Source organism: Salminus brasiliensis, chromosome 2 (genome assembly GCF_030463535.1).
Source record: "Salminus brasiliensis chromosome 2, fSalBra1.hap2, whole genome shotgun sequence".
Taxonomy (NCBI): Eukaryota; Metazoa; Chordata; class Actinopteri; order Characiformes; family Bryconidae; genus Salminus; species Salminus brasiliensis.
In genome coordinates, this window is record NC_132879.1 from 51,954,353 (window position 1) to 51,968,903 (window position 14,551).

Here is a 14,551-nt window from a genome sequence, read left to right on the forward strand (position 1 = left end):
GCACCGTGCATATTGTTTAAAGAACCAGGCCCTGTTGTGGGCGCTTGGGCTTTCGCGTCGACTCAATAGAAGAGGGTCTTAATATTTTATCAGACAGTTGCAGCTCCGCTGACTGACAGTGCCCGGACACTTCTCTCTGGAATTAAAGAAGTCCCCGGTGAAATCTCTTTTCAAATAGCAGCTCCCTGCACGCACACTCTGACTTCTCTTAGCTCTCCCAGAGCCGACACTGGGAGGCTTAGAGGACTAGCCGTCTTCTCCGGCCCCCACAGAGAGCCGGCAAATAGTCTTTGCCCTCCCTGGCGAAATCACACAGGGAAGAGCATAACCGAGTAAACACAGAACATCCGTAGATTCCCTCAGCGCTCTGGTCCAAGGTACGCAAGGTCTCTTCACCAGCATTACGTGAGCATGACGGCTGTTTCGCCCCACATTAACCCACACAGGCCCGGGTTCTGCCGGAGGACACCATCACATATTGTTCTGTCCAAGGATGGCTTAATTTCCCGTGAATGACTGAGACGCGAGCCATCAAGTCTGCACTCATAATGAGCTTCTTAATGAAACGCACCATTAGAGAGCTTTTCCTTTTTCTTTTCATTTTCTGAAACTGTTGTGATTTTCAATTTCTTTTCCTCTCCAGTGTCGATCAGGTTCACTGTGGTAATGACTCAACCTCTGAATACTGAGTGTTCAAGGCCCAGGTGTGGGGTGGCATCCTTGGCTGTCCTCAACTCGCTGTGCGGGAGTAAAAATGACCCAGAGCTTCACAGATTGCAGAGTCTGCCTAAATGACTTTTCGTGGAACAGAGGAAATGGGGAAAGGTGGAAAACACAGGTGAGGGCACCGAGGCTGTGCCTGCGTTCCAGAAGCTGATAGTTTCCAAGCGGAAATGAATGGTCTTATTATGGTACCCGTCAGTTTGTGTGACAGCTGTCGTCTGGCGGAGTCGGGGTGAATAAACAGCGGCCGCCTGCTGTTGCCCTGGGCCTAGAGCATAATGTGTGTTCTGCTCTGAATAGGCAACGTTACCCACGGCTGCCGAGCACTCCTCGCCGCATCTGCCTCACATTCTTTTATGTAATTTTAATCAACTCCACCTTTCCTGAGGACCTGTCTAGGAAACGAGAGACACTTTGCAGCAGAGTGAGTTTGTTTAGTCTTGTAACTTGTTTTTTTTTTTTTTTTAGTATAACTGCAAGTATGTGACTTGACTAGGGTAAAATAAATAAATAAATAAATAAAAACCTCAGATCTGGTTTACATGCCAGTTTACCACCCCGTTACTTTGTCTCAGAACACTGATTTTCCTTTCATGGTGGGCTTGTGAAAAAAATCTGGGTTAGCTTTTAGCCTAGCACCGGCTCTAATCACCATCTTCCTCTCGTTGGCCTAGCATTAGCCTTTTTAAGCCCCTCCCCCGGCTTCTAAAAACTGATATTGTGCTTCCAGCAGTTGGCCCTTCTCCAATCACCGACTCCTTGGTCAGCCTCAAGTTAGCTTTTAGCCTTTTTTAGCTGCTCCCCGGCTGCCTCACATGCCTCATGGTTAACCTACTATTAGCTTTTACCCTTTTATAGCCTTGCTGGCGTATTCTCCAAAAGAAGGTGCAGTTGTTTAGCTCTGGAAGGTGGACGAAGCAGCAGGTAGCTTAAAATCCCGGTTAGAATTATTATTATTATTCTAATTTTAAACTGAAGAACCGTCAAATGTTCCTTAAGGATCTTCCAATTCATGGATAAATCCTGGAATTCAAGCATTTTTAGTTTAGAACTGAAGAACCTCCTCAAAGATCCTGTACAAAATAGTTCAAAAAATCCAAAACAAACTGGACTTAAACCTAAACTAGCAGTAAAGGTAATATTTGCTCGTAAGCAAGCAGATTAGTTTCTGGTGGCATGCCTCTAGACTCTTGTAGCTGCTGCCTGAATCATTAAAACCCTGACTCTGGCCTACAAAGCCAAGAACGGACCAGCCGCTCTGTACTTGATGGCAATGGTCAAAAGCCGATCGGCACCAACAGCCCTTTGAGCTTCAAGTACGGCTCTGCTTGACCCGCCATCCCTCAAAATCCGCGGAAGACAAGCGTCCAGACTTTTTTTTGTCCTGCACCGAATTGGTGGAACGAGCTTCCCGAGTGTCCGAACGGCAGAGTCAAACACTCGCGGTCTTCAAACGCAGAGTGAAGACCCTCCTCTTCCAAGAGTACTTGGACGAATAGCAGAGTGGTCACCTTACTGGCTTGTGTTTAGTAGTGTCTAATATTAGAGGATCTTTGAATTATTAGTCTATTCAAACTAACTGAGGTTTATCTTGAGTAAAAGTGAAGCACTCTGGATAAGAGCATCTGCTAGATGCCTCAAATGTAAATAAAAAGAGTTCCCTGTATGTTAGAGTGTGAGATTACTCAATTCTCACGCATGGAACTCATAGAAATTCCTAGAAACCAAATGGAAAAGTTTGTAGAAAGTGTAAAGATGTCAAATGTCCATTAAGTCAAGTCAGGAGGCATTACTGTCATTTTAACTATACACAGAGTACACAGTGAAGCGAAACAACCTTCCTCCAGGACCATGGAGCAACAACACCAAACAAGTGCATACAGACAGTATGTTGGTGTTGAGGTAGCGAACAGATAACACCACTACCTGACAGTGAGCTACCACACCATGTGGGAGACTGGGGTTTGATTCCCGGTCTGGGTGACTATGCTGCGCTACATCAATAAGAGTCCTTGGGCAAGACTCCTAACACTACACTGGCCCTCCTCTGTAAAAAATGAGTAACTCTGGAAGTCGCTCTGGATAAGAGCGTCAACTAAATGCCATAAATGTAAATGTAAATGTACAGCCCAATGCAGACAGAGCAAACGAGAAAGTGCAGCAGGCAGGATACAATAAATAAATAAATCCGACTGTTATTGTGGAGGATCAGCCAGAAAACAGTAGAGTGCAGCAGAGGTTAAGGCAGTGCTCCAGCAGCTACTTTTAATAAATAAGTAATTGTGCAAAAATGCAATGTGCAAACGTCTCTCAGCTTCTCTAATCATCGACAAAGCCCGGGAAAACCCTGGAAACACACATGCTCAAGAAACAGCAAGGCCTAAGCTAATCTGACACTAGTGAAGTGATATTCATTCACGGGTCAGCATGGTTGGCACATCACACGGAAACTGTCACGCCAACACTATTTCATACCTTTCTCTCAAATTAAATCCCACACGACTCCCAGCACCTGGCTCATTTATCACCAGCCACTGAGCTCCATAAGAGGGAATACTGATCCCCACTTGCACGGTCCGGAAGGTGGACGAAGTAGCAAATAGCTTAAATCACTCAAAGTCAGCCACAGCCTTCTTAGCGTGGGGTGTCCTCGACGTTGCTGCCGCTCATGCAGACATCTCTGGTGGCTAAGTGGGGGTCAGAATGCACTCCAGCCTGAGAGAGGATCTCAGGAGCCGGATATCACACCGCTCGGGTCGTGCGTACAGTGAGAGTGAAACCAGAAACCTGCAGGCCGTCCAGCACACCTCGGGACCGCACCAAAATAACCCTGCGTGCGCTGAGGCGGTCCAAGTGTGTCTGCACAGAGTCCCGCAGGCTTCTATTTGGGAATGCCACCATTCCTAATTTTTTTTTTTTTTTGCAAATACTTGGATTTACAAAATGTTCCTCAGGTGTCTCAAATATACTGGTTTCGGTCATGTTTCTTGCACACCGAGAAACAACAGAGCCTCCTGGGTTTTAAGGACTGTCCTGGATTTTGGTCGTCTGCTCAGAATATATGGATAAATCCTGGAATTCAAGCATTTTTTAAATTTCCTTATATGCTACAATTAACCCACTTGCACACAAAGAATGGGCTTGATTGGTTCTGGAAAGCTTTGGGCTGGAGGCAGCAACCCGACAGGTTCTGAAGCTGAACAAAGAGCTATCCATGGTGAACATGGCTGGCATCCAAAATCGAGCCCTTGATCGAGCATCCATGGATTTTGCCAGGCTAAAGTGGCAAACCAAGGAGCCACAGCAGCCCTGAGTGACAACCATTAAGGTTTTGTCCAAGTACTTTTGTCCATATTTGGATAGTTCATGTCTTACAGTGTACTTAAGCTTACCTAACAACCATCAGCCAAGTTGTGTTTTAGCCTTTGTCTAATGTACCGGAATGCCGGCTGCCACCAACATAGTCTTAAAATGAAGAGCATGGGGGCTGTAATGCCACACCACTATGGCCAGGGATCGCGAGTTCGCTTTGCCATCAGTGGCCGGAGTCGGGGAGAGCACAATGAGCCATGCTTTCTGAAGGTGGGTAGATGGCGCTCTCTCCTCTAATCACCACAGCAGTCCTAAGTGACAGCCATTAAGGTTTTGTCCAATTACTTTTGTCCATTTTTGGATAGTTCATATCTTACATGTACTTGAGCTTATCTAACATCTATTTGTAGCTGTCGGAAAGTGTGTGATGTGGCATGCTGCTTGCACATTGCTAGCTGGTTCCTTGTTACTTGTTAGCTACCTTAGCCTCGTAGCGCCAGAGCAAAACTCAAAAAACAAACTCTGCCACCCTGGCTTGTCTTGGCTAATCGACAGCTTTTTTGTGCCCGAGCCAGGTTCTGCCACACTGCAGAGGAGGGGTAAAAAAAGAACACTACAAAAAACAGCAGATAGAAGATCACGTAGGCCCCAAGACCGAAGCTGGAGGGTGCCATTCAGAGGATCACTGAACCACAATCAAGTTCTCCATCACTTCCTGCGCCAGCTCCACACTGTTTATCATTTAATTGCTGCCCATCATCCCACGCCTGCTTCCCCTCATATCTGATTACTGTGCAGGGAAGCAGCTGCTGTGGAGCTCCTGCAGAGACGAGAACGTGCTGGCACAGGGAGGGTCTGCATCGCACCAGCTACCGAACGGCTGCCATCTATGAGTCATTGTTTACTGCAACGTGTAGACACCAAGCTAGCACCAAGGCAGGGAGCGGCTATCGCGGTCAGCCAAATCAACCAAGTTGTGGTTTAGCCTTTGTCTAATGTAACGGAATGCCAGCTGCCACCAACATAGTCTTAAAATGAAGAGCATGGGGGCTGTAATGCCACACCACTACGGCCCGCGAGTTCGCTTTGCCATCAGTGGCTGGAGTCGGGGAGAGCACAATGAGCCATGCTATCTGCAGGTGGGTAGATGGTAGGTGGTGGTGCTCTCTCTAGATGTTGGCCGGTCCAATAGCTGGTGTGGTTTTTCTCAGTGCATGGTGGCTGCCCTGCAACGCTGCATCGGTGGCAGCTAGAAAAGAGGCAGTGGCTGGTTTTGCATGTAATGAAGGAGACATGCGTTAATCCTTACCCTCCTGGTGTCGGGAGCACTGCTGGTGTTCGGGGGAGCTATGAACAAGTGGGTTAATTGGGAGCACTAGTATCAAAATGTAGAGAATAAAGAAATAAAGAACAACATAACTCTGAGAACTCAGGAATTATTTCTGTGCTCTTCTCCGCTGATCTTCTCTGGGATCTTTTCTTGGGCTCTGCTGGTGACGCATAGAGGTGTAAACGGAACCATTCAGCCCTGCAGCTTGATTTAATCGTCTGCATCTGAGGCAGCATCAGTCTCGCCGGGATATTGTTGTCTCAGCCGCTCGGTTAACTGCAACACAGGACTAGATCACAGACTATTTCACTGCAGGTCTCGGGGGCAGTAAAGCAGTCATAGCTGATTTGGTGCATGAGCAGCAAGGCCTTTTCTACATCTCTGTTGGCACGAGAGGCATTGTGCAGCGCTTTAATCGGATTCCAGGCAGACACCATGCAGTAATTCCTGCTCACTGCCTGCGGCCGCTTTACGACGCTGGCGTAAAACATCTTGACAAAGCAGCGACGGAGGGACGGACGTCATTTCCATGCCACAGGCCTATGCAAGGTACATCGAGCTGATCGATATGTCCAGTTTGCAATAAATGTCACGGCAATGGGAAGACGCTCCGCAATATCCGACAGCGCGGACTAATCTTAAGCCATGCGTGAGCATCTATCAACTGACAGCAGCTTGGCTGAGAGAATGAGAAGAGCATCTCCACCTGAGTATTAGAGTGGACCATGCTCCACTGAAACCCCTCACCGAACCCCACTGATCTCTAACAAAGAGAAGAACCAAGTGTCCGTTTACTTTTACAAAACCTTCTCCAGCTTCAAACCTGATGCTTATGAGCAACGGCACAATTTATCACCACTGCTGTTCTCGGTCCATCTGGTCAAAAAGGGCTGATCAAGATGCGCAAGCTGCTCCAAGCCCTTATGATGCAGAGGGGAGTGGAGAAATCTGCAACCCAGGCCTGTCGGGACAGAAGAAGAAGTTGAGCTCTGTGAACCGCCAAGCAGGCTTAGAACTGCCCCCCTGAGAGGGAGTTTACAGAGCAAAGCTTTTACACTGCTGCCGGTCTATATTCTGCTTCCCACCACAATATGCCTTCGTTATAAAGCCCAAGGGAGCCATGCAGGCAGCCAACAGAGCACCCTTATGGGGCTCTTTAACTGAGGGAAACTTTTCGTCAACAGCAAGTAGGCCACGCTCCGAGGCCACGCTGCTATATTTTCTGCAGTTAAAACCTGGCTGGGGACCAAGGGGGCAGCTGGCATCTTTTGGCTGCCCAGCGCAGCCTGGCGGTCCGCGCAGCGGATCGTGCCGGCAGCTGACCCTCCTTGGGCCACAGCTGCAGAGGGAATGGCAGGGCAGGAAGTAATCCACTAAGGTCAGTGCACCAGCCAGGGAAAAAAGCCTCAGGATGGACAGGTCAGCGAGAAGGCCAGTCTCAGGCAGAGCACACACGGCAGAAGCCTTGCTGGCTCTGGAATTAGCCCAAACGGATTTGCTGATAATCCGAGCTAATTTTCGCTCTGTCACAAAAACAATTCATAATTGCTCCATCTCCTAGAAACGACAGCGATGCCCGAGAGGGGTTAGTGGCAAGCAGGGCTAAATTCCCGATTACCCACTTGTCTGTGCAGTCAGAGGGGGAGAAAATACACCAACGGGAAGAGCAGTAGCTGGGAGAGCAGATCTTTGCGGGGGTATGAGCGCTCGTATGTAACACTCCAGACAGTTTGAGAGCAGGAGAGGAGAACAAAGCACCAGGCCCCGAGCGCTATGCAGCACATGTCCACTCGCACAAGAAAAATGGCCCCTATAATCCTCCTTTCAAATGATCTACGATCAGCAGCATATGGAGACCGCTGGAAATAATTAATGCACTACTCAGTTTAAAAAAGGAAAGAACGGAAAAGGACGGGCATGGATCTCTCTCTCTCTCTCCCCCGGTCTCTCTCTTTTTTTAGCGCTCCTTCACCTACGGGTGCTCCAACAGGGTTGAGAAGCCATTGCTGCAGCATGAGTGAAATATCACTACTGACAGACTACTGTGACCAGGGACTTCACACAGGAAGCTCCACGAATGTAGGAAAACAATGAAGAAATTCTCAGAACTGGTTCAGGCTTCATACGGGGCTTACTGGAGGTCTCTCCCAGTACCTGGAAGTGGGCCTACTACTACACAGCACACCACACCACACACACACACCAGAAATCCATTGAGGACTGAGGCGAGAATGATTGTGCCGGCCAGGTTTTCACTCTCGGGATGTTCCTGAGAAGTGCCTTCATGCCACGCTGCCAATGAAGCGCTTCCCCCCGAGACCCCTTCATCTTGGATCACTTACAGCCTTACAGGCTAATACAGGCACAGGCAGGGTACGTCCTGAAGAAGTAATGGAACCGGTCACGGTTTCAGAATTTGGACATCCTGCTCTAGTGGACATCTGTGACATCAAGACATCCGTATGCTACGTCCCCATCAAGTCTCTTCATTTCATTTCATTCAGAGTGATTATGATAGCCCCCCCCCCCTCACAAGAGGCTCTGCAAGCTAATTCGGCGACCATTCGCTGAACTACTATGAAGGAGAAAGTACATGATTGGCCAAAGAATGGTGGTACTCTGGGAAAGGCATGTGATTGCTGCCAATAGGGACGTGCAGGGCTACTCGTGAGTACACAGTTAAGGGGGCCAGCCTCGGTCAAGCAATGGGTTTCTGTAAGAATACACATAGAAAATAGACAGCTATGATGCTCATAAGCACGGTCAAGTATGTACAGGGGTATGCAAAAGTTAGAGACGGCAATCTCCATAAAGTTAAAGGTGAACCCTTCTTTATAATAAAATATTTTAAGTAAAATTAGTGCATTATTTTTTTTTTGTACAATTTTTGAGTGGAAAAAAAAGGAAGAAGCACAATGCAACACAACCCAAATATTTTAACTCTCAGATAACCTCTACCAAGGTATCTACCAAGAACCTAATCAGCCCCTTAGGATAACGGCTTGTTCACAACCATCATTAAGAAAATGCCACGTGATGCAAAATTTGAAGACACCTCAAACCTCATCCCAACAATCGGCAGCCATGGGCTCCTCTAAGCAGCCGGCTAGAACTCTGAAAATGACAATAACTGATTACCCTTCCGATACCGGTACACGACAAGCGAGAAGCACTGACAATAGAATAGCAGATAAACATGATGCTACCAGGACCATGCTGCTGCCTAATGCCAGGTGTGAGCTAGAGAGGGGTATAAAGCCCCCCAGCATTGAGGTGTGGAGCAGTGGGAGAACTGTGTTCTCTGGAATAGCTTCTCTGCTCAAATGAAGTTTGCAAAGCTTTTTCGTCCAGGCTTTTCCTCAATCCATAATAGAATTAGGAACTGGTACTTGACGGGAATGGTGAAGGGTCAGTTGACGATTGAAAGACCAAGAAAACTGGCGCTCCATCCAATACCTTAGGGATGAGTTGGGGATGAGGTGGAGGGGTGATCATCCAACATCCTGACCTCATTAAGGCTCTTGTTGCTGAATGCAGTCAGATCCTCACAGCAATGTCTAGTAGAAATTCTTCTTCCCTGGACAGTGAAGACAGTTACTCCAACAAATGCAGATCAACTCTTTTTTTAACAGCCCTGATTTTGAAAGACAGAATGAGTCAGTAGGTGTTAGAGATGCACCGATCCAGCTTTTTCTGTTCCGATACAGATACCGATACGTGAAATTTGCGTATTGGCCGTTACCCGATATCGATCCGATATCATTGTTGTATTAATAAACCATATCGCTGACCATCTGAGAGAGAACATCAGAATCTGTACTAACTGCTTACCCGTTTTCATTAACTCCTACATTCACAGGCATATCACGATTACTCAAGACTGTACATCCCCAGCTGCCTAATGCTCACACACCTGCTCCAGCACTTTCACATGGTGTTGAAATGTGGACCAGAAACACATGCTCTGGCCTCAATTAAAGCGTAGCCGTCACTGTCGGTAGTCAACGAACCGAATCTACCTCCAGACGTTCAGCGAAGGAGAGGTCAGTCAGTCTTGGCTCCTTCACTCTTCCGAGTTCCTGCACACTCCAATAAGCACTCGGGCAACGCTCGGCAGCGCCACAACTGTCAGAGCCATAAGTGTTCGGCACACATTTGAATGTAAATCAAAGGCACTTCCTCGAGCAGAAAATTTGTTTTAGATGCAAATGCAAACACGCCAACAGCCGCCAAACAAAACGACGCTGCAGACTCCCAAGCGGCCAGGCTGACGAGAAACAACTGGGCCGCTTTTGACTGGCAGATTTATTCTTGGAGAGCAACAACTGTTCTTGATTACTACACAAACAAACACGTTCCCACGAAACACCAAGCAATATTTAACTACGATGTCACGGTTCTAATTAATTGCTGCTGTCAGAGAGTGAAGCGCTGGCACCGACACTACAATTTACCTTCCGATACCGGTACACAATGCGTCCAAATGTTTGCGGACACCCCATCTAATGAATGCTTTTGCAATGCAGACTACTTTAATTGACACCCATTGCTGACACAGATGTGCAAATGCACACACATAAGCTTGTCGAGTCCCTGTAGAGAAGTACTGACAATAGAATAGCAGATAAACATGAACCTACTGGGACCATGCTGCTGCCTAATGCCAGGTGTGAGCTAGAGAGGGGTATAAAGGGGGGTGAGCTGTTGGGGTGGCGTCGCTGCTCGTCGCTGAATGCAATCAAATCCTCACAGCAATTCTTCTCAAAGCCTTTTCCCTGGACACTAGAGATAGCTACTCCAACAAATAAGCAGAATAAGCTCTTTTGATTTTCCATGATTTCAGAAGAAACAATGAATGAGCAGGTGTCCCAATACTTTTGTCCTCAATAGGTGTCTACAAATGCTAATACGTATACCATCCCATACCAAAGCCTACACAGTATAATGAATGTAAGTAAGTGCCTTCCTGCACCCCACCTGGATTCTACTAAAGAGTATTTCAGACCTACTCTTTGACGAGTTACTCAAATTCTCTACTGAGTTTGACCACCGCTGCCCGCGACCACAACCTCAGCAGCGGGAGGGTGACGTAGCTCTTCCTCCCGCAGTCATCAGAGACGCGTGGCTCTACCTGCCTGAGTGTGGTGCCTTTTCTGCCCCGGACTGATAACCGTGTTCAGGCTGATCTGGGTGCTCAGAGATAGCACACACACACACACACACACACCTGCATCCATCCCATGAGAGAAGCATCCACTCCATCGCCATAGCTGGACTCCACCCCCCACCTGCCCTCTCCTTCACTACATAGGAATGCAATGTTGCCCCCTCTCACCTGTCCTAAGAGGGACAAGCATGCCTTTCATGAAAGCCGCTCCCTTCCCAAGCTGCTCAGTCAAGCCATGTTGGACATACAAAGCTTTGCACAGGTGGTGTTTAACCCCTTGTTTAACCCCTTGTTTAACCCCTTGGTTTAACCCCTTGGTTTAACCCCTTGGTTTAACCCCTTGGTTTAACCCCTTGGTTTATTATGCTGTTATTAATCCTTATGCAGAAAGTACTGTGATTTTTGTTTGTAGCAGTTTAAACTGTATTGTGGAATCCCACCAGGTTCTATGTTAGGGCCTATTAAACTTCTACAATTATTTATAGTAGTTATGAAGGTAGAGAAGTAGTGTGGACTACAGGGTGTAAGGAGTTAAGTTGCTTTGGCAGGAGTACGCTCAAAAATAAAGGCAGAATAAAGAAATTTACAATTTAGAAATTTACAATTGTTTTTGCATAAGGATTAATAACTATAATATTAAACCCAGTGGTTAAGGGGTTAACCAACAGCTGCACATGTATTACAAAATTATTACACAGTTATTAATCCTTAATCAGAAAATGGTGTTTTTTTTGGTAGCAGTTTGATTGATCAATGGGGAGTCCCACTGGGTTCTATTTTAGGGCCTATAAAATTGATTTTAATAATAACATCAACGCGTTCTGGAAGTGAAGAACGTGGACTACGGGGTCTAGGGAGTTAAAGTTGTTTTGGCAGTAGTTCACTCTTTGAAATATAGGTGCTAGAAAAGGTGCTTTCAGCAATGCCACTGTAGAACCACCTTTTGTTCCATATAGAGATCTTGGAGCCTCTTTTAAAGGCTAAAAGAACCATCTTTCAATGTAAACAAACTTTACTAAATGAAACATACACACACACACACCTCCGTTGCAAACATGGTTCTTTAAGATACTAAACTAGTGTGCCACTTGTGTGGCTTACTTAACCCTCGTGACGCTATTCAGATTCCACCTTCTTAACAGCCTAGCAATTCAAAGGGTCTAGGGCCATTCATTAAACAGAAAAATGACCACGGGACAACACATCAGGTTTAGTACAATTTTAGGCCGGGGTCTATTCCTAGATCCTATATTTAATAGTAATAATAATAATTTTATATATATATATATATATATATATATATATATATATATATATATATATATATATTTTTTTTTTTTTTTTTTTTTTTTTTTTTTTTTTTTTTTTCCGAGACGAAAAAGCTAACTTGTGCACCAAGCTCGTGCTTTAAGCCAGTGGCCCGGGTTCAGCAGCTCCTCGCCTGCCCATCAAACTCAGCAGCTCATCAGAAAAAGGGGGCACAGCGGCATGACGGCCTGCGAACACAGGCGGCAGCATTAAACTGACTCAGCGCAGGGAGGCGGCGGGCAGCGTGAAAGACAAATCTGTATCTGCAGAGAGGGAGATGAGAGGCTGGGAGGGAGCTGTCCAGAGCCGGGCCCCTCAGGCTTTGTGAAGTTAATTGCTTTTCACATGTAGCGTTAAATAAGTACATCAGAGGCAAATGCAGTGCGGATTCAACAATCAGCGGCAGTGCACCAGAAAAAGCAAAAAAAAAAATCATACTTAAAGGGCCCACATCATCAAAAACTAAATTCCCCTTACTGTTCTTTAAAATATATGACTCCCAAGACTATCAAAAACTGGGATTTTAGGCCGCATGAAAAGCTACAACACTGGGTCTCACGACTCTAACTTCACCATAATACTTAATTAATACATTTTAGGGCCCCTGTCAGTCACCGGCTAACCACCCCCCCCCCCCCCTCCTTCATATGGTGGCCCTGCATGTCTCTGCCTACTGAGCCTATACCAGTTTAGCTCCGCTCATCATATTGCAGGTCTCAGGAGTGTTGCAGAGTGCAGATGTATTTGTTAATGAGGCACAAAACAGGGCAGCCAATCAGTACAGACCTCACTTTATATAGACAGGAAGAAAAACAGCCTGTTTAAAAGTATAGGATAAATAAAGGTTGCAAAATGAAGTAAAAATGAATCACGGGACATAACAGTGGACCTCAAACCCAATGAAAAATTTAAATACAGTACAAATGCAGGATGTGGGCTTTCAACCCCTAAATGCATGGTTGTTTCACTACTTTCACAACTGTTTGTATGAACAGCTCCAGAGAAAACCTTCAATTGACCCTAAATCCTAACCTTAGCCTTAAATCAATCCTAAACCCTAACCTTACCCTTAAATCAATCCTAAACCCTAACCTTACCCTTAAATCAACTCTAAACCCTACCTTACCCTTAAATTAGCCTTAAGGCTAAGGCTAACCCTAACCTTACCCCTTAATTAACCCTAAATCCTAACCAACCTCTTAAATCAACCCTAAACCTACCATTACCCTTAAATTAACTCTAAACCCTACCTTACCCTTAAATTAGCCTTAAGGCTAAGGCTAACCCTAACCTTACCCCTTAATTAACCCTAAATCCTAACCAACCTCTTAAATCAACCCTAAACCTACCATTACCCTTAAATTAACTCTAAATCCTAACCCTAGCCTTAAATAACTCCTAAATCGTAACCCTAACCATACCCTTAAATTAACCCTAAAGCCTAACCCTAACCTTAAATAAATCCTAAATCCTAACCCTAACCATACCCTTAAATTAACCCTAAAGCCTAACCTTACCCTTAAATCAACCCTAAACCCCAACCCCTAACTTTACCCTTAAATTAGCCTTAAGGCTAAGGCTAACCCTAACCTTACCCTTAAATTAACTCTAAATCCTAACCCTAACCTTAAATCAACCCTAAACCATAACCCTAACCTTACCCTTAAATTAACTCTAAATCCTAACCCTAACCTTAAATCAACCCTAAACCATAACCCTAACCTTAACCATAAATCAATCCAAAATATTAACCCTAACCTTAATCTAAAACCTAAACCTAAGTTTAAGTTAAAGGTTAGGTGGAGGGTTACCATCAATACACAATCCTTTACATTCAACATTTAGCTTAATATCAGGGGAGCATCTAAAAGACAGTCTTACAGTAGACCATCCAAGTCAAGCATTCCTTCATATTTAAACTCTGGTTATTTCACTAAATAGTGATTTCTGAATTCTCTCAATCACAGCTTTTATGTCTTGGCATGCCCTCCACCCGTCTTTCACATTGCTGTTGGGTGACGTTATGCCATTCCTGGTGAAGAAATAGCTCAGCTTTGTTTGATGGAACGACTGGAATGAAATGGCTCTTCAGTTTTCCACAGCTGTAGACTTTGGGTCAGTATCGACCGGGCATTTAAACCCAACACAGATTGATCTACAAAAACAGTTAAACATAAACCCTAAAACCTTAACCTTAAATCAACCCATAACCCTAACCCTGAATCAACCCTACATTCTAATCCTAACCTTACCCTTAAATCAACCCTAAATCCTAACCCTAACCTTACCTTTAAAATCAACCCTAAATCCTAACCCTAACCTTACCTTTAAAATCAACCCTAAATCCTAAGCCTAACCTTACCTTTAAAATCAACCCTAAATCCAAACCCTAACCTTACCTTTAAAATCAACCCTAAATCCTAACTTTACCCATAAATCAACCCGAAATCCTAACCTTAACTTTACCCTTAAATCAACCCTAAATCCTAACCTTACCCTTAAAATCAACCCTAAAGCCTAACCCTAACCTTACCCTTAAATTAACTCTAAATCCAAACCCTAAATCAACCCTAAATCCTAAATCCTAACCCTAACCTATACCCTTAAAATCAACCCTAAACCCTAACCCCGAATCAACCTAACCCATAAATCAATCCAAAATCTTAACCCTAATTTCATTTTCCACAGCTGCAGACTTGGTCCACCGGACA

At 45.3% G+C, this 14,551-nt stretch overlaps 1 protein-coding gene across 3 annotated transcripts in view; it reads right to left on the reverse strand.

The window, feature by feature from the left end:
* grip1 (glutamate receptor interacting protein 1) overlaps positions 1-14,551 on the reverse strand; it is a 396,612-nt gene that overhangs the window by 293,649 nt on the left and 88,412 nt on the right. Inside the window, exon 1 of one of the 3 annotated variants that reach the window (XM_072673122.1) lies at positions 8,822-8,882. The exons of 1 other annotated variant lie outside the window; for it this stretch is intronic. The gene's annotated coding sequence lies outside the window, so the exon portion shown is untranslated. Of the gene's footprint in view, positions 1-6,188; positions 6,208-8,821; positions 8,883-14,551 lie in introns of those variants that run through there. One more of the 3 variants, XM_072673123.1, reaches the window with a different exon arrangement.